Source organism: Mirounga leonina, unplaced genomic scaffold, assembly GCF_011800145.1.
Source record: "Mirounga leonina isolate KUSES-001 unplaced genomic scaffold, KU_Mleo_1.0 Mir_418, whole genome shotgun sequence".
Lineage (NCBI taxonomy): Eukaryota > Metazoa > Chordata > Mammalia > Carnivora > Phocidae > Mirounga > Mirounga leonina.
The window spans coordinates 451,548-472,981 of NW_023270739.1; the positions used below are offsets into that span (position 1 = coordinate 451,548).

Genomic DNA, 21,434 nt, shown 5'->3' on the forward strand with positions numbered 1-21,434 from the left:
CTTCGGTTTCCTCATGCAGAGAGGCTTCCACGGGGGCCGAGAGTCTGGGGAAAGGACCGTGGAGCTCCCCGCCCGGCTCCCACCAAGATGCATGTTCCGTGTAATCCTGACGTTCCTTCCCGAACCCGAGGCCTACCGGGGCGCTCTCTCAACACCTCTTTTCTTTCCCGCCCAGCTTAAATGTTAGAGCTGCATCTTGTTATTTCAGAAATGTAATACTGCTGAATGTAAACTGCTGAAATTCTCCTTTTAGGTCTCAGTAGAGCATTTACCAATCAGACTATTCCTTTGAGCAGAGTATGCAAAAACTATAGAACATTAAAAAAAGAAAAGAAAAGAAAGAAATGACAAGAAAGAAGGAAGGAAGGGAAAGAGAGGCAGAAAGAAGGAGACGTAGACACTATTACCATTTTGTGTCACGGAGGGCAGGTGAAGCGCTGGAAGGATTTCAACACTAACCCACAACCTTCACCATATAGTATTTTCCAAATCACCAACTCTTAGATGGCATGACTTTTGAAAAGATTAGGCTAAAATGAGTTGCTAATGGCATGATGAGCTCTTACTCTGTGAAGCCAAGCAGGGCCCAACACACCCTCCTCTGGGGTCCCGCAGCACCTGGGCTGGATTCTGACAGAGCCCCGATTATATGCAGCATGAGAACGTTTCACATCTGCCTTGAGGGCAGAGAATGTATTTTGCTAATCTCTGTATCCATAGTTCTCGCACAATCCTTATGGTGCAGGAGGTGTCCAGTTTCTGTTTCCAGCGCCTAGCTAAGATGGGCACAGCATGTGCCCCTGCAGGTGACCCCAGCAGTAACTCGGTGAAAGTCTGTGAAGACTCCCCGGGCTCTGTGTTAGCAAGTGCGGCCTGCCATCACTCAGATGGCACAGACAAACCCAGCGTGTCCAAAGACAACAGAACGTAAGGATATCTAGATCAGAAGTCAGCGTGGTTCTGCGTTGGGAAAGTGATCAGAAATTTGCACAGTGATGTATAATTACCATCGGGACTTAAATACAAAGCATGTAAGAGGGAAACGTAAGTCTAAGCCTCATAGTGAACAACAAAGTTCCAAGTCGGCAGGAGAGAACTTGTGTCAAACAGGGATGGAGGGAGCGGGGCTGCCAGCCATCAACCCCTTTACCCCCAAGGGAGAGGCCTTGGGGTTAGGGCATGAATGGATGATCAGCTAACTCTCCACCTTAGAAGCGACTGACAGAGAACATGGGAGAAGTTCTGTGCTAACATAAAGTAGGTGCTTTGACTTTCACTTCATCAAATGCTTGGAATCAAAGGCCAAGGAGGAATCACGTCCTTGTTGGCTCCTGGGGCTGTGACAGGGTCTGACCCGTCTCTGCATCCCTACATTACTAACGGAATTTCTTGGACCTGCCAGGCCCTTCGTAAATATCTTCTGAAATAAAATATTAAATAACAGCTCGAGGGCGCCTGGGTGGCTCAGTCGGTTAAGCGACTGCCTTCGGCTCAGGTCATGATCCTGGAGTCCCGGGATCGAGTCCCGCATCGGGCTCCCCGCTCAGCAGGGAGTCTGCTTCTCCCTCTGACCCTCCTCCCTCTCATGCTCTCTGCCTCTCATTCTCTCTCTCGCAAATAAATAAAATCTAAAAAAAAATAAATAAATAACAGCTCGATATTGTCCCAACTGTCAAAACAGTTTTATACGCTATGGGATCAGATACTCAAGAGAAAGAACAGATGGAGCTGGGCTTGAATTTCCCCCACCCAGTGCTCGTAGCTGACACAAAAGGGTCCGAATACATAGGGCCAAGCCTGGGACTTCTACTTTGCTACGACTTCTCTTTCTGTAAGCAACCCGAACTTATTACACTGTAAACCCCCTCGAATTATACTTAATGTGCTTGCTAATGCCACCTTATAGAAACCTATTTACATTTTCTGTTGCGAAATTAAGTCTGATAAGACTTTACTGAGTGGTCCAAAGGTAAAGGATGGGATTTTTGTCAGAGCAGTACCATTTCCATGGCAGAGAAGAGCTATCAGGCAAGGAATTTTTCCATTTTCCACCAACTGTAATTCATTACCTTGTCAGATTCTTTATACTTCTCTGTATACCTTTTTTTTTTTTTTAAAGATTTTATTTATTTGACCGAGAGAGTGAGAGCACAGCAGAGGGAGAGGGAGAAGCAGACTCCCCACGGAGCAGGGAGCCGGATGTGGGGCTTGATCCCAGGACCCTGGGATCATGACCTGAGCCGAAGGCAGACGCTTAACAACTGAGCCACCCAGGCGCCCCTTCTCTGTATACCTTTTAGATCTTTAATATTTAGAGCCTTCAGCTGAATTTGTTGGGCTAGCATTTAAAATAACATTTCAAAATAAACAGAGAAGCACTACAAAGCCCTCTGTACCTTCACCCGGCGCCAGAAGTTCATAGAAATTGATTAACCACTGCCACCTGCCTAATGTTTAACGTGCTTCCAAAGTCAGTGCAGAAAATGCCTCTGATAGAATCTGAAGCAGAGCACCAGAGTGTGGCAGTGGGTGTTTTAATGAATTAAGCCAAAGGCGGGGTAATTAGGAGTAGTTTGCACACCACACAGATTTATCTGGGGACATCTAAGATCTTCCCCAACGACGCCTAAGGCATCAGCATTTTGTAATCAAAAGAATTTGGTATGTGAAAATGGCTATGAGTCTCTGCACCTTCATCTTTAAAGGTGCAAGGAGAGGGGCACCTGGGTGGACAGGCCTGAGCGTCCGACTCTTGGTGTTGGCTCAGGCCATCATCTCGGGGTCATGGGATCGAGCCCCGCGTCAGGCTCCCTGCTCAGCATAGAGTCGGCCTGAGATTCCCTCTCCCTCTGCCCCTCCCATTCATGCTCTCTCTCTCTCTCATTCCCTAAAATAAATAAATCTTTAAACAAAGAAAAAGGTGCAAGAAGAATGTTCCCAAATACTTTCAAGAAAACTGCCAGTTTCACACAAAGTTCACCCTGGATGATAGTATCTCTCTTCACTTCAAACCCGGCAAACTTCCCATTTTCCTGAAACCGGGGCTCTTGTTTTTAAATCTCATCTTATTTTTGTTGGTGGTGAAATTAAAATAATTACAGGGAAAGCTGTAACTTCGCACACATCGTGTGCCTGTCGCAAAATGAAATCTGAGCTGAGAAGCTTGTCGCAAGAATCGGTAGTCACTGGAGATGAGATTCGTGTTTGCCACACAAAAGCTCTGCTCCGATGCAGACGGAAGCCCAGCACTAAAGCATGTACCCGGCAGGGGACAGAGAAGTGAGAGGACCCAGGGCCTCCCCTGGGACAACACCAAATGATGACACTTAGGAACAAGGGAGGCCCTGCCTGGTGACAGCAGAATGACATCAGACACCCAACAGCCGACTCTGTAAGGCTAAGCCTTCATTTTTTGGGCTCAACCCGTGCTGATCACCTTTGGGTGGGGAGACCACGTTTTATGAACTTCCGGAAACACATGAGGGTCCACCTGAGCTGGTGACTGGCTTAACCCTGGACAAGACACTGGAAGAGGCAATCTTAGCCCAGGAGGGACTCACAGCCCCAGGGCAGAGAGGGAGCCGGAAGCACTGGCTGAGCCTCGCCCCAGTAACAGCCAGATGTGTTGTGCTAAGTTCCCCAGTACCCAGGCAGGGCAGGTGGTATCCGCCCCATTTTCAGAGGAGAAACCCAGCAGTTCAGAGAGGTAAAGAACTCGTCCAACTCATAGGGGAGGAGACACGAACAAACACGACTGCAGAGGCTGAAATGTGGGGAATCCTGGGGGGGCAGGGCGAGGAGGGTCCAGAAAGGCTCCTTGAAGGAGGGGATGCCCGAGTTGAATCCCAAAAGATGACGAGAAAGCAATGCAGAAAACAGTGACAGGCACGAGGCTAAGGGAGCAGCCATGGGCACGGTGACCTAAAGCATCATCAGTAAACAGCTGAGAAGGGCCGCACCATCCGCTCTGAGACTTGTCAGTTGCATGCTGCTGCGTAACAAACAACCTGCAACATAGTGGCTTAAAACACAACCAGTACATATGCTTCCCAAGTCTGCGGGTCAGCAGTTTGGGCCCCGTCTTCAGAGTCTTCAGATGCGCAGTATCCCACGGTGAGTGCGGGGACTGCATGACCACACGTGTAAGCTCTACAGTGTTACTTCTGCCACGTGCTGTGGCTCAGGGCAAGTCACAAGGCAAGCTCAGATCCCAGTGGCGGGGGAATACATCCTAGCCCTGATGCGGGGGTGGGGCACAGAGATTTTGTGACTGTTGCCGATGCAGCACAGGGGGAAGTGGGGAGGGATGATCGGCAGAAGCAGGAGAGGTGGGTGGTGGTGGGCATCACAGCTCATCAGGGGCAGGGGTGTGGTCCTCGGCCTCTGAGCCCTGGGAGTCAGGGCGGGGTACTGAGCAGCCATGGGGCATGGCAACACCTGCATTACTACGTCCTGGCCACAGGGTGGGACCTGCTTGTAAGGGGGACAGGACGAGAAGCAGCCAGAGTCCTTACGAGACCGACCGTCCCCAGGATGGGTGTTGGGAGGGAGGACCGGCAGAACACGCGGGGCTAACATTGGTGGCTCCCCGCAGCTGGATGCGGGACAGAGTCAATGATAAACCTATGCTCTGGCTCAGGCAACTGGGAGGATGAGGTCACATCCATGGAATCCAGGACCGCAGGAGGGGGCAGGTTTCCCAAGCAGAGGGAGCTGTGACCGGTGGAAAGACAGCGAGGGCCATGGTAAAGCAGCCGCAGGGTTTCTGAGGGACACAGGCTCGACCCCTCTGGCCTCCCCGCTGCCTCTGGGAAGTCACCAGGCAGCCAGCAGCGTCCTCCTTTACGGTTCTTGGCAGCGGCCAGGGAGGATGCAAGTCCCACCCTCAGGGGCCAGGGCACTGCTGCGTGTGACCTGGGTTTCGTGACCACATTTCTTAGAGTCGCGGTTTCAGTACCCGTGGTCAGGGTCAATTCTATCTGCACAGCAGGTTGTTCTGAGTGTTTGCAGAATGACGGGCACGTGGCCCTTCCCCAAACAATACCGTCCCCAGAGGCAAGACCAGGCCTCGTTCAAGTGTATGCACAAAACACACCCTTGAATGCACCGAGCTGAACACAAAAGGAAGGGGGAAAACCCTACCAGTACCCCAGAACAGAGGCCTGAGACACATGAGGATTCACGTCCATCCCTTAAACCAGTGACGCGGACTGGAGCAGATCACACAGGGGGACCAGCAGCGTCCAGCCTACGGATGTATTTCTGTCCTGCCAACCCTGTAGCCTCTAGATTCTCAGCCAGACGTGCAAGAGTAGCTTTAAGGAAAAAAGCCCTTTTATCTTTAACTCCTAGGGGACAACTCAATGGAAGTCCAGTTCGCTCAAGATCAAGAGTAACCGAGTAGAAAGACAGTTACTTCTGGGGTAGTGCTATGTCCTGGAGGTTAACTTTGGTTTTATGACTTCAGGAAGTTGATAAAAAAAAAAAGATGTGCCCATTTTTAAACTTTTCTCCTTGGACTTCCTCTTTCAGTTTTCAGATTAAGGCCATGGTGTTGTATTTTGCCAGAGCAGACAAGTTCTGGATGCATTTCCACTTCTCCCAAGTCTGGCAAAAAGCAGCATGGGAAGAGGAGAACGGGGTCAACAGTAGAGTTCTGAACTAAGGGAACTCCAAGGAAAAACACTTCTCACTCTATTTATAGAGTTACAGGAAATGGTCAATGCAGGAGTTTCTGATGAGGGCATAGCCTCTGCAGCAATGCTCTGAGCACCCAGCACCCATTCGCCCACGGAACCATCTGGGAATTCATCATCAGCTCCTTCTACACTCAGAAGAACGACTTTTCCAATATGGGTCAACTTTCTGCCGGGTGAGAACTGCTTTTATGACAACTTCGTAAATAACGCTACATAACAAAGACAGTAAATGTGTCTTCAGAGTTTCCTGCTTTCAGCTTTTCTTTCTTTTTTTTTTTAAGATTTTATTTATTTATTTGAGAGAGAGAGAGCATGAGAGCGGGAAACGGGAGAGGGAGAAGCAGACTCCCCACTGAGCAGGGAGCCCGATGCGGGACTCAATCCTGGGACTCCAGGATCATGACCCGAGCCAAAGGCAGTCGCCTAATCAACTGAGCCACCCAGGCGCCCTGCCTTCAGCTTTTCTGACTAAACTAAACGACGGGTGTCTGCTCATTCTCATTCTGTGTTCCGCTCTATGGCAAAGTAGACCAAAGAGAAAAGCCCCAGTATGGGGTAGTTCATATAATGTTTTCGCTGGTTTCATCCTTCTCCATAAGGATAGAGGGAAAGGAAACACTTCCTCTCTGCACTGGTTCTATTTACATAATAGACATATGATACTAGAATTGTATTTCTTCTGTCACCAAGATGTTGTGTCTCTCTGCTTTATTGGTCTGTGCGTGGCCTGTAATGGGCATTTAAGACACAGCTGACAAGGACATTGCTCTTACACTTGAGGAGTTCCTCGTAACTGGAGAGGGGTAGAAGGGGCAGCCGGACCCACAGCCTCACCCCCATTCTGCTGGGGGCCTCCCACCCTCCACCTGCCCCCATGGCAGGGGCCTGAAACATCTCACCTGGGAAAGTCTTCCCTTAAGGGGGAACGCCTGCAGACACCAACCATGGGCACAGCGGGGGCTGTCCCCTCCCAGGCTGATCTCTGCAGCAAGCCGGCTGTGACCCTCCCCACCCTCTGCCCATGACCCCAGCCAGCTTTTAAGCTCCTCACTTTCACATGGAGGTAGACAAGCCCAAAATACCAGACTTTTTCTGAGGAAGGCCTCTGACATGAAAGAAAGAGAGCCAACCAACCAACAAATCTGGAAAGATAGACTTGGAGAAACAGAATACAGGAGGAAGAAAAGGACAAAACCAGGGGCACTGGTATTAATATCCCTGGAAGGATAAGACACTGCCTTCATGGGAAGAGAAGAATATGCCATAAAAAGGAACAGTCAGAGAACTGAAAGCTCTCTTGGGGATTAAAGAACCACCATCACAGGGGTGCCTGGGTGGCTCAGTCGTTAAGCGTCTGCCTTCGGCTCGGGTCATGATCCCGGGGTCCTGGGATCGAGCCCTGCATAGTCGGGTTCCCCGCTCAGCGGGGAGCCTGCTTCTCCCTCTCCCTCTGCCTGCCTCTCTGCCTACTTGTGCTCTCTCTCTATCTCGCTGTCAAATAAACAAAAAAATCTTATAAAAAAAAAAAAAAAAGAACCACCATCACAAACTTAATCAAGAGTGCTCAGATGGAGGCTTCTGAGATGACGGAGAAAGCCAGGGGGCGGCCAGCAGGCCAGGTGAACAGCAGGAAGCCCGGGTGAGGGAGGTGAGCACAGGAAAGTAGCGGCTCAAGGACGTTTCTCAGAAATGAAGGCAGTGGGGGAGTCCACTAGGTCCGCCACAGCGTGGGTGAACACAGACCCACCCCAAGCTCATTGCAGGGGGCTCCAGCACACACTAGGGACAAAGAGAAGCTCCTACCAGATCCCACAGGCTTTCCAAAGAGGGAAGACATGTCTCGTGCAAAAGATCAAATACCAGATGCTTTTGGGTTTCTCAAGAGAGCGCTAGAGACGAAAGAACAGGTCAAGCCTTCTAGAATGCAGAAGGAAAATTGCTTCCAACTCATTACTAAATCTTCAGATAAGCCATCCATCAGGTGGGCGGGTAGAAAAGATCCTATGCATTCTTTTCATGTGGTGGCTGTGTCTCTGGGACTCTGGACTCTCTCCCTCCGTAATGCTTGGTACTTGCCTCGTTCTGGGGGGATTTCTGGGTGGATGTGGTTTTTTGTACAGGTCTGGAGTTCAACTCTGGAACGGCACCTTTTCCAGCCATCTAACTTGTCGAGCAGCAAATGTTGCTTGTACGCTTCAGGTCAGCATAGTTTTACAGACCCCTCTGGGCCAGCTTTAGAACCTGGTCATCGTTGGCCATTATCCGGACACAACACCACTATCCAGTAGATTCTGACGACGTTGACGATGGCAGGAGCACTTCTGGGACCCTTATCGCGTGCCGAGACCGTATGAACGCACTTCAGTCTTTTAACAACCCCATAAGGTGGGCACTCCTAATATGCTTACTCTACTGACAAGAAAACTGCAGGATAGAGCGGTGACAATAACATGCCCAGGGTCACACAACCAGTGAAGCTGGTTCGAACCCGGACAGGCAGCCTTGGTTTCTGCTCCGAAGCACCACGCAACTGTCCCCTGCATTACGTGTCCCAGAGCTAATGTTCGTGGCTTTGATTCCCACTACCAGTGATTTTGAGATGCGATAATCTGGTTCCTGATTACCTGCAAGGGCTCCCCTTCCCAGTTCACCTATATGCTGAGCACGTGCTCCACTGTGTCAACGTGATCCTTTGCTAGAGTCCTTGTAAAGTTTAGAGGTGAAAAAAAACAAGCCAGCATTGCTCTAATTTGTTTTTAAAATAAAGACTGGAGGAGCCCCTGAGTGGCTCAGTTGGTTGAAGCATCTGTCCGACTCTTGATTTTGGCTCAGGTCATGATCTCAGAGTCCTGGGACTGAGCCCCGTGAAGGGCTTCGCACTCAGCATGGAGTCTGCTTGGGATTCTCTCCCTCTCTCTCTGCCCCTCCCCCTGCTCTCTCTCTCTCTCAAATAATCTTTAAAACATAAAATGAAGAGTGGAGGTTTCAACTAAAGGCAAAATGAAATGTGGGGCTTACTGGAATCCCCAGTCCTTAGGCTGCTAATTGTTGCAAAACTAGTGGAGAACCATCCCGTCTGCCAGCAGATGGAGTCTCGTCTGCAAGTATCTTCATGTGGGGCCACTTGAGGCTCAGAGGAAGACCTCAGAACTGATGCTTCAGGGCCAGTGCTGTTCTGTTTCTAAAATCAGCTTTATGAATGTCATGTAAGGGGCATACAACAACCTGTACATATTTAAAGTATTCAATTTGGTAAGTTTTGACATATGCATTACACCTGTGAAACCACCATCATCCAGATAATGAACATATCCATTACTCCCAAACGTTTCCTTGTGCCCTTCTGTCATGCCTCCCTCTCGTCCTCCATACTCCCGTCCCCACTGACCTGCTTTCTGTCACTGCAGCTTCTTGAGTTTTATATAAATAGAATCATACAGTATATGCCCATTTTGCCTGGCTTCTTTCACTCAGCATAATTATTTTGACATTCATCCACGTCATCATGCATATCAATTGCTCATTTTTCTTTATTGCAAAATAATATTCCAATTATACAGCTAGCCACAGTTTGATCATCCATTTACCAGTGATGGATGTTTGAATCATTTCCAAGTTTGGGCTATTATAAATAAAGCAGCTATAAACACTCACGCACAGTCTCTGGGTGGACATATGCTTTCTTTCCATTGGCTAAATATCTGGTCATGGAATTATTGCATCATACAGCAGGTGTTTGTTTCATTTCTTAAGAAACTGCCAACGTGTTTGCCAAAGCGTGTGTGTCATTTTACATTCCCACCAGCAGTGTTTGAGAGCTTCAGTCCCTCCACACCATGGCCAACAGTTGATGGTCTTTCTATCTGAGCTGTTCTAATGGGTAGATCGTGGTATTTCACCATGAAAGTCATGAACGAATGATGTGGAGCATTTTCACACTGCTACCCATACACCTTCTTTGGTGAAGTGTCTGTTCCAATCTTTCTCCATTTAAAAAACTGGGTTGTTTATTTTCTTGTAGGTGAATTTTCAGAGTTTTTTTTGTTTTTGTTTTTTGTTTTTTTCCTGTATTCTGGATATAAGTCCCTTATCAGGTTTATGCTTTACAAATATTTTTTTTCTCAGTCTATAATTTGTGTTTTCATTCTCCTAAAACTGTCCTCTGAAGAGCAAAAGGTTCATTCCAATAAAGTCCAATTTATCAATTTTTCTTTTACAGATTGTGTTATTCGTGTCATATTTACAAAATCTTTGCCTAACCCAAGGTTATGAAGATTTTCTCCTGTGCTTATTTTAGAAATTTTAGAGTTTTAGATTTTACATTTAGAACTATAATCTACTTTGGGTTCATATATAAAAATGGTATGGATCAAAGTTCATTTGGGGCATATAGATAGCCAATTACACTGGCACAATTTGTTGAAAAAATAGTCTCAACATAAGATTTCTTGACAGTATTGCCTTTCTACCTTCATAAAAAAAATCAGTTGTTTTATTAGTAACAATTGTGGAATTTTATCAAATATGTTTTCTGCATCTATTAAATAATTATAGAGGTTTTTTTTCATTCTGTTAAAATGGTGAATTACGTGATTTTTTTTTTACTGTCAAACCATCCTTGCATTCCTGGGCTGAACTCCACTTGGCTATCATATAACATTCTTTTTATATATTGTTGAATTCACTGTCCTAAAATTTTGTTTGGAACTTTTGCATCTATGTTCATAAGGGATATTAGGCTTTAGTTTTCTTTACTTGTAATGCCATTGTCTGGTTTTGGTATCAGATAATACCAAATACCAGATAATGCTGGCCTTCTAGAATGAGCTGCAAAGTACTTGCACCTCTTTGATTTTCTGGAAGATTTTTGTGTAGATTTTGTATTATTTATTCCTTAGATACTTGGTTGAATCTACCAGTGAAGCCATCTGAGCCCAGAGTTTCTTCAGGGGAGGGTTTTTAAGTAAAATTATATTTATTTAATAGATGTAGGGCTTGTCAGGTGATCTATTTCTTCTTGAGTTCAGTTTTGGAAGTAATTTGTCCTTTTCATCCAAGTTGTCAAATGTACTGGCATAAAGTTGTTTATAATATTCTCTTGTTATCCTTTTGATATCTGTAGAATCTGTGGTGATGTTGCCTCCCTTGGTCCAGATATTGGTCCGTGACTTTTCTTCCTTTTCTGGATCAGCCAGGCTAGAGGTTTCAATTTTATTTATCTTCTCAAAGAACCAGTTTTGTGTTTCATTGATTTTCTCCATTGTGTTTTGGTTTTCTATTCATCGATTTCCACTTGGATCTTTATTATTCCCTTTTTTCTGCTTACATTGGATTTAATTTTCTTTTCCTAGTTTCTTAAGGTCATTGTTTGAGTCCTTCCTTCTTTTCTAATATAGGTGTTTAGTGTTATAAATTTCCACTTAAGTACTGCTACAGCAGGATCCCACAAATTTCCATATGTTGCTTTTATTTTCATTCATTCCAAAGTACTTTCTAATTTCTTTTTTGATTTCTTTATCAACCCATGGATTATTGGGAAGTGTGTCAGTTCCCAAATATTTCTTGATTTCCCAATCATGTTTATGTTATTGATTTCTAACTTAATTCCATTACAGTCAGAGAATCTACTTTGTATGACTTGAATTTATTTAAATTTATTGAAACTTGTGTTATGGCCCAGAATATGATGTATCTTGGTAAATGTTCTCGGTGTGTTTGAAAATCCTGTCTATTCTGCTGTTGTTGGATGGAATGTTCTATAGATAAATGTCAATTAGATCCAGTTGCTATTGCTCAAATCTTCTATATCTTTGCTGATATCCTCTATATTTGTTCTATGAATGATCTCTGACTATACCTACATATTTGTCTATTTCTCCTTGCAGTTCTACCAGTTTTTGCTTCATGTATTTTAAAGCGCTGTTATTAGATGCATAAACTTTTAGGATTGTTAAATCATTCCAATGAATTGACTCCATTGTTTTTCAAATATTTTTTCTGTCCCCCACTTTTTTCCAGGGTCTCCAATTATACATATATTAAGCTGCTGTTCTACTGTTCACTGATGCTGTTTTCATCTTTTTTTTTTTTTTTAAGATTTTATTTATTTATTTGACAGAGAGAGACACAGCGAGAGAGGGAACACAAGCAGGGGGAGTGGGAGAGAGAGAAGCAGGCTTCCCGCGGAGCAGGGAGCCTGATGCGGGGCTTGATCCCAGGACTCTGGGATCATGACCTGAGCCGAAGGCAGACGCTTAATGACTGAGCCACCCAGGCGCCCCTGTTTTCATCTTTTTAAATTCTTTTTTCTCTGTGTGTGTCATTTTATTTTCTATTGCTATGCCTTCAAATTCACAAATCTTTTCTTTTGCAATGTCTACTCTGCGTCTAATCCTACTTGGTGTATTTTTAATCTCAGATACTGTAGTTTTCAGTGTAGAACTTCAATTTATATCTTTTGTTATATCTACTTAACTTCTTGAATACTTAAAATACAGTCATAATAACCATTTTAATGTACTTCTTGGTAAATCTAATATCTTTTTCAGTTCTAGATAGATTTCAATTCATTGATATTTTCCCCCTGATTATGGGTCCTCCTTTCCAGTTTCTTTGGATATCTAGTAATCTTTGATTAGATGTCGGTATTCTTTTTTTTTTAAGATTTTATTTATTTGACAGAGATAGACACAGCGAGAGGGGGAACAAAAGCAGGGGGAGTGGGAGAGGGAGAAGCAGGCTTCCCACTGAGCAGGAAGCCCGATGCGGGGTTTGATCCCAGGACCCTGGGATCATGACCCGAGCTGAAGGCAGATGCTTAATGACTGAGCCACCCAGGTGCCCTGATGTCAGGTATTTTGATTTTAGTTAGTTCAGTGCTACACAGTTTATATTCCTATAAATATCCTTGAGCTCTATTCTAAGATGCCGTTAAGTTACTTGGACAAAGCCTGATACTTTTATATCTGATTTTTGAGGCTTGTTAGGCAGACCCACAGCAGTATGTACTCTAGTGTAATTGTTCCCCACTATCGAGACAAGATCCTTCTGAGTACCCTATCCAATTCCCTTTGAAGTATGAGGTTTTCCAGACTGGCAGGTGAAACAGGCTCTCTTCCTGGGCCCATGTGAGCACCAGGCACTATTCCTGGCCCAGTGTGAGTGCTGGGCACTGTTCCCTCTCATCCTCTTGTATGGTTCTTTCCCTGGCCTCCAGCAGTTCTGCTCACATGTACGCACCGATCCTCACCTCAGCAGATCTATGGCGTTCTCTCGACGTACAGCTTTCTCTTCTGGTACTTTGCCCTGGGAACTCTAGACATTTCAGTCTCTCTGGACTCTTGGCTTCACCTCCTCACCTAAGGAATGTTCCTCCTCCCTTGTCATTGCCTGTCAGCTCTTGAATCACACCTCCCACCTTGGCTGTTTTCCACTCACATCAGTACAATTCATTGCCTGATTCCATGTCTTGAAAAACACTGCTTCATATGATTTGTCTGGATCTTTGGTTGTCTCAGGCAGGAGGGTAAATCAGTCTCTGTTATTCCATTTTGGGCAATGGAGCCAATCATTTTTACCCCCATAGAATGAGTTGGTTATACGGCCACAGCCAGTATTTCTCCATTTTAAAAAATCCATGTCCCCTTCTGATACATAGAAATATCTCATATCCTCTTTTAATATTGTTTTAAGTTTTTAAGTAAATTAATTATTAGACTATAGTTTTACAATCCACCCCCTCCTCAGAAATCCTGCTAAGCCTCCTTGGGTCTATACCTGAGATTCTGCTATACCTCCTTGGGTATGTACCCATGATTCTGACATATCTCCTGGATATACTTGAGGTCCTGATATAGCTCTCAAGATTCTGGAACATCTCCTCACACATACTCAAATCCCTGCTTAGACTCAACACTGCGCTCTACCTAAAAATCCTATTTCTCAAGAATACTTAAGATTGGGGCACCTGGGTGGCTCAGTCATTAAGCGTCTGCCTTCGGCTCAGGTCGTGATCCCAGGGTCCTAGGATCGAGCCCTGCATCGGGCTCCCTGCTCCGCGGGAAGCCTGCTTCTCCCTCTCCCACTCCCCCTGCTTGTGTTCCCTCTCTTGCTGTGTCTCTCTCTGTCAAATAAATAAATAAAATATTAAAAAAAGAGAATACTTAAGATTGTTCAGAAGTCATTTTGAATCTTGCATAGTATTTTCAAAATTTCACATACAATATTGTTGTCACTCTGACACAATGTTAAGATTAACAAATGCTGAATAAATAGGGAAGGCAGAACACTAACAGGCTATTAAACAGATTTTTAAAAAATGTACTAAAGGGATCACGAAACGATAAAATGATTCATCCACTAGGAAGTTATGACAATCCTAAATATGTATGTACCAAACAGGCAAACCTGAAAATATGTGAAGCAAAAACTTGTAGGACTGGCAGGAGAAACAGATGCCTCCATATTAGAGCAGGGGCTCCAACCTCCCTCTTAGCAACTAATAGGACTGCTAGAGAGAAAGCCAGCAAGGTTACAGATCTGAAGAACACAACTGACCAGTAGGCTTTAACTGACATAAATATAACACTCCATCCAACAACAGCAGAATACAATTTTTTTTTAAGCATCCATGAACGAACACTCACCAAGACAGATCATATCCTGGACTATTAAACAAACTTCAAGAAATTCAAAAGAATTGAAAGCTTATGGTGTGTATTTTCTAATCACCATGGAGTCAAAGTAGAAGTTAATAACAAAGATAATATGAAAATCTCTAAATATTTAAAAATTAATCAATACACTTCTGAGTAATCTATGGGTCAAGAGAAAGTCACAAAGGAAACTTAAAAATACACAGAACTGAATGAGAAAGAAAAATATCAAAATATGTAAGATGAAGTGAAAGCAGTGCTGTGAGGGCAATTTATAACATTAAATGCTTACAACAGAGAAGCTGAAAGGCCTAAAATCAATAATCTAAGTTTGTACCTCAAGAAACTAGAAAAAATAATAGCAAAATAAATGCAAAGCAAGCAGAAGGAAGAACATAATAAAGGTAAGAGCAGCAGTCAAAGAGATTGAAATCAGGGAAACCACAGAGAAGAGCAATGAAACAAAAGGCTGATTCTTTGAAAAAAAAAATCAATAAAATGGATAAACCCCTAGAAAGACTGACAAAAATCAAAAGACCAGACACAATCACTGATATCAGAAATGAAACAGGATATCATTACAGACCCTGCAACAAGTAAAAGGTTAATAAGAAACTACTATAAATAACGTTAGGCTCATAAAACTGACAACTTGGAAGAAATGGATCAATTCCTTGAAAACTACAAACTACCAAAATGTAACCAAAATGAAATAGACAATCTCAATAGCTCTATAACCATTTTAAAATTGAATTTGTGATTTGAAAAAAAACCCGAAAAAGAAATTTCCAGGCCCAGCTGGTTTTGCTAGAAAATTCTGTCAAACATTTATTTTTATTTTTAATGTTTTATTTATTTATTTATTCATGAGAGTCAGAGAGAGAGCGAGAGGCAGAGGCAGAGAGAGAAGCACACTTCCCACCCAGCAGGGAGCTTGATGCGGAACTCGATCCCAGGACCCTGGGATCATGACCTGAGCCAAAGGCAGACACCCAACCATCTGAGCCACCCAGGCGCCCCTGTCAAACATTCTTTTTTTAAAAAAGATTTTATTTTTGGGACACTTGGGTGGCTCAGTTGGTTAAGTGTCCAACTCTTGGTTTCAGCTCAGGTCATGATCTCAGGGTCCTGGGATTAGGCCCCAAGTCGGGCTCTGTGCTCATTGTGGAGTCTGCTTGAGGATTATCTCCCTCTCCCTCTGTCCTTCCCCTCACTCGTTCTCTCTGTCTCTCTGTCTCAAATAAATAAATCTTAAAAAAAAAAAAAAAAAAAGGATTTTAAATAATCTTCACACCCGATGTGGGGCTCGAACTTACAACCCCAAGGTCAAGAGTTGCATGCTCAGGGCACCTGGGTGGCTTAGTCATTGAGCATCTGCCTTCGGCTCAGATCATGATCCCAGGGTCCTGGGATCGAGCCCCACATTGGGCTCCCTGCTCAGCGGGAGGCCTGCTTCTCCCTCTCCCCCTCCCCCTGCTCGTGTTCCCTCTCTCGCTGTGTCTCTCTCTGTCAAATAAATAAAATCTTAAAAAAAAAAAAAAAGAGTTGCATGCTCTACTGACTAAGCCAGCCACCTCTGTCTACTTAGTCTACTAACCCAGCCACTAAGCACCCCTCTGTCAACCATTTTAAAAAGAATTAACACCACATCAATTTCCTACAATCTCTTCCAAAAAATAGAGGAGAAAATTCATTTTCATGAAGCAAGTATTACTCTGATACCAAAATGAGCAAAATCAGTACAACAACAGCAACAGACAAAAAACTATAGACCAATATTGTCTGTGATCTTGGACATAAAAATTATCAATAAAATATTAGCAAACCAAATCCCAAAATACATAGAAAGAATTATACACAATGATCAAGTGAGATTTATTCCAGGTATGCAAGGCTGGTTTAACATTTGAAAATCACTCATTGTAATCCACCATATCAGCAGACTAAAGAAGAAAAATCATATGATCATATTAACTAATGCAGAAAACCTATTTTATAAAATCTAAAAAATCATAAAAAATTCTCAGTAAGTTTGGAATAGAGAAGACCTATTTCAACTTGATAAAGAATATCTACAAAAACCCAACAGCTTACTTAATGATGGAAGCTAAATGCTTTTCCCCTAAGACTAGGAACAAGGCAAGGATGTCCACTCTCACTACACTTGTTCAACATAGTGCTGGAGGTTCCAGCCACTGTAATAAGGCAAGAAAAGGAAATAAAAGGCATATGAAATGAAAGGAAGAAATAAAACAGTTCTTATCTGCTGATGACATAATTGTCTAGGTAGAAAATCCCCCAGGAACCTATGAAAAACCTCTTGGAACTTTAAAGTGAGTTCCTCAAGATTGCAAGATCAACATATAAAAATAAATTATATTTCTGTCTAGTAACAATAAACATGGAGAAGTGAAAATTAAAAACAATGCCACTCCAAAGAAAATAAAACACTTAGGTATAAGCTTAACAAAACATATACAGGATCTGTATACTGAAAATTACAAAATGTTGATGAAAAACATCAAAGAAGACCTAAATAAAGAAGAAACATGCCACATTCATGAAATGGGAGACTCAACACAATAAAGATGTTAATGCTCACCAAATTAAGGCTTTAATATAATTCTATCAAAATCCCAGCAAAATATTTTGTAGACATAGACAGGTTTACTCTTAAATTTAGATGGAAAGGCACATGCCCTAGGTAAGGCTAAGATAATCATGAAAAAGAAGTATAAGGTGTGAGACATGACTCTACTTAATATTAAGTAATCAAGTCTGTAATCAGGACAGCATGGTACTGGTGGAGGGATAGACACATAGACCAAGGGAACAGACTAGAAAACCCTGAAATAGACCCACACAAATATACCCCCCAATTGATTTCTGACAAAAATTAAAAAAAAAAAATTCAAGAGAGGAATGACAGCCTTTTAAGTAGACATCCATGAAAAAAGAGAAAAGAAAAAGATTTTCAACCTAAGTCTCACAACCTAAGTCTCCCACAAGAATTAACTCAAAGTGGATCATGGACTTAAATGTAGAATATAAAATCATAAAACTTTTCAAAAAGACACAGCAGAAAATTTTCTGGATCTATGGCTGACTAAAAAGTTGATCTATGGCTTGATACCAGAAGCATGATCTCTAAAGAAATTGATAAATTGGTCCTTATAAAAATGGAAAATGTTTGGTTTGTAAAAGACTCTATGAAGAGCCTAGAAGACAAGTACATTAAGAAAATATTTGCAAACACATATCTGACAAAGAACAAGTATCCTGAATATATAAAGAACTTTCAAAACTGAACAATAAAAAGCCAAAAATCCAACTAGGAAATGGGTAAAAGACAGGAAAAGACATTTTACCAAAGAGGATGTACAGATGACAAAACAAGCATATGAAAAGATGCTTCGCATCATTAGCCACTAGGGATATGCAGATGAAAACCACAATGAGATATCTATGCAGATCTATCAGAATGGCTAAAATTAAAAATAGCACCAACACCAAATGCTGGTAAGGATGCAGACAAACAGGATCACTCAGACATTGCTGGTGGGAACATATAAGGGTACAACCACTTCGGAAAACAACTGACCAATTTCTTTTTTTAGAGATTATTTATTTATTTATTTATTTATTTATTTATTTATTTATTTATCTATTTATCTATTTATTTATTTGACAGAGAGAGATAGCAAGAGCAGGAACACAAGCGGGAGGGTGGGGGGCGGGTGGTGAGGGAGAAGCAGGCTTCCCGCCGAGCAGGAAGCCCAACGCGGGGCTTGATCCCAGGACCCTGGGATCATGACCTGAGCCGAAGGCAGACGCTTAAAACAACTGAGCTACCTAGTCGCCCCTGGCCAATTTCTTATTAAACTAAACATATAGCTACCATATGACCCAGCAATTGCACCCCCGGGCACTTATCCCAGTGAAACAAAAACTTTTGTCACACAAAAACCAGAAGTACAAGTGGCAAAAGAAAAAAAAAATCAGCTTGATATCAAGACTTGAAATTTTTGTGCTATAAACACCACCAGTAAGAACATGAAGACAACTCACCAAATGGGAAAATAGATTTGTAAATCATATATCTGATAAGACACTTGCATCCAGAACACACAAAGAACACTTGCAACTCAACAATAAAAAGACAAATATCCTAACTTAAAAATGGGCAAAGGATCTGAATAAACATTTCTCCAAAGAAGATGTACAAACGGCCAGTAGAACCATGAAAAGATGCTTGACGTCATTGATCATTAGGGAGATGCAAATCAAAACAATGGTGAGAGAGCACTCCACACCCGCTAGGACAGCTATAATCAACAAGACAATCACAAGTCTTGGTGAAGAACGGAGAAGTCAGAATTCTCATACATTACTAGTGACACTGTAAAATGATGTGGCTGCTTGGAAAACACTTTGGCAGTTCCTCAAGAAAGTTAAACACAGAGTTACCATGTGACCCAGCAATTCCACTTCGAGGAAAATGAAGACCTACATGTACACAAAAACTTGTATCTAAAGTGTTCATGACAGCATCATTCATCACAGCCCACAAGTGAAAACTATCCAAATGTCCACCACCTGATTGTTGGATAAATAAAAGGTACTGTACACAATGTCCTACATATGTATATAGTACTTTTGGCAATAAAAAGCAATGAGGTATGACTGATGGTATTATATGAATGACCCTTGAAAATACTATGCTACATGGAAAAAGCCAGTCATAAAGGACCACATTATAGGATCCTTTTTCTGTGAAATGCCCAGGATATGCAAAGTATAGAGACAGAAAGTGGATCTGTAGTTGCCCAGGGCTGGAAGGGGCACGGATGGAGGAAACAGGGAATGATTGCTGATGGGGATGTGGTTCCTCTCAGGGGTGAGGAAAATGTTCTAAAATTAGATTGTGGTAAATGGTTGTACAACCCTTAAGTAGAATAAAAACCATGTATTTTTTGGTACACTCAAGCTGGTGTTGTATGCATCTCAACAGAGCTATCCCAAACGAAAACAGAAGCCCTGAACATGAATGGTCACAGCAGCTTTATGCATAATAACTCATAACCGCGAACCGCCCAGATGTCCTTCTGTGGGTGGATGGTTCCACAAAGTGTGGTGCCACCGTACCCTGGAACATGCCATAGCAATAAAAAGGACTGAAACCCAACGACGTGGATGAATCTCGTGGGAACTGTGCTGAGTGCAAAAGCCAGCCCCTGAAGGTTACACACCCCAGGATGCACTGTAGACAGTGCTATGCAGTGTGCTCTGTGTTCATTCTTGAAATGACAAAGTGATAGAAATGGAGAAGAGATGGCCAGAGACACAGAAGAGGCGGGGGTGGGAGGGATCTGTGTGGCTGTACCAGGTGAGGGATCACTGGGTGGCGAAGGCATTCTCTATCTTGTCTGTATTGATGCTAATATCCCCACTGATATCCTGATTGGCCCATTGCACTATTGTTTTGCAAGAGGGAACTGAGTAAAGGGTACCGAGGCTCTCTTTGTATTATTTCGTACAACTATATGTGAATCTACGATTATCTCAGAAGTTGTTTTTTTTTTTTTTTTTCCATTTTAAGAAAGTAATAAAAGGGAGGTAAATTAAGAGTGATAACTTTACGGCGCCTGGGTGGCTCAGTTGGTTAAGCGACTGCCTTCGGCTCAGGTCATGATCCTGGAGTCCCGGGATCGAGTCCCGCATCGGGCTCCCAGCTCGGCAGGGAGTCTGCTTCTCCCTCTGACCCTCCCCCCTCTCATGTGCTCTCTCTCATTCTCTCTCTCTCAAATAGATAAATAAAATCTAAAAAAAAAAAAAAAGTGATGACTTTAAGATGTGAGCTAGAGCTCATATTTTCTGATCTGTAGCTCTCAGAATCCAAATGTGGCAGTAAATGCAGCTGGGATACATAACGTGGATACCATGCTTTGTGTTTGTGTGCTTTTTAACTTTGTATTTGGAAGTAACTTCACTTGCAGAAAAGCTGCACCTACACAAACAAAACAAAACAAAACAAAAATGCCAGCCCAAAGAACACTGTACACCCTTCACCCGCATCCCCTTCTGATGATCACTCGACCCATCTGCTCTGCCCTGCGCCTCGTCTCTACGCGTAGGGAGCCCTAGAGCACGTGTGCGCACGCGCGTGCGCAGGTGTGTGAGGCGTGGCCCGTCTCGCTCAGTACTGGATGAGGGATGCGTTCGGAAGAATAAGGATGTTCTCTTGTACCGCGGTGCACTTACCAACGGCGGTAAATTCAACAGCGATACGATACCTTAACCTAGGATTCATGGTCCAGTTTTGTCACTTGGCCCGATAACGCCCTGGAGAGCGTTTTTCCCTCCGGTACAGGATCCGGTCTGGGGTCGGGTACAGCGCTTTGTGGTCATTTCGTTTTAATCTGAAACCGCTCCGCAGCTTTTTGTAGTGTCATAAAAATACACTTCCCTCTCTCCTCCTGTTTTCTTTTTTTTTTAATTTTTTTAAAATTTTTTAAAAGATTTTATTTATTTATTTTAGAGAGAGAGCACATGAGAGGGGGGAGGGTCAGAGGGAGAAGCAGACTCCCTGCCGAGCAGGGAGCCCGATGCGGGACTCCATCCCGGGACTCCAGGATCATGACCTGAGCCGAAGGCAGTCGCTTAACCAACTGAGCCACCCAGGCGCCCTAAAGATTTTATTTATTCATTTGAGACACAGAGATACAGAGAGAGAGCATGAGCAGTGGGAGAGGCAGAGGGAGAGGGAGAGGAAGAAGCAGACTCCCCGCTGAGTCAGGAGCCCGACGTAGGGCTCGATCCCAGGACCCCGGGATCATGACCTGAGCCGAAGGCAGACACCTAACCGACTGAGCCACCCAGGCGCCCTCTCCTCCTGTTTTCAAACAGAAGGTAGACACGGCGTGAACACCCGCTTGTAGTACTAAATACCTACTCTCGGGAGGTCTCCGTGGGGAGACGCTCGCAGGAGGGACCGCGAACGCAGGCGTCCGCGGCCCCCTCCTGAGGCTGGGACCTTCCACGGGCTCCGAGCCCCTCTGGCAGCTTCCACGCCTTCAGTTTT

General features: G+C 43.7%; 2 protein-coding genes across 6 annotated transcripts in view; both read right to left on the reverse strand.

Moving 5' to 3' along the window:
* Window positions 1-21,434, reverse strand: part of GRAMD4 (GRAM domain containing 4) — a 467,167-nt gene that overhangs the window by 362,435 nt on the left and 83,298 nt on the right. The window lies entirely within an intron of this gene.
* Window positions 1-21,434, reverse strand: part of PPARA (peroxisome proliferator activated receptor alpha) — a 57,758-nt gene that overhangs the window by 18,330 nt on the left and 17,994 nt on the right. The gene's annotated exons all lie outside the window — the stretch shown is intronic.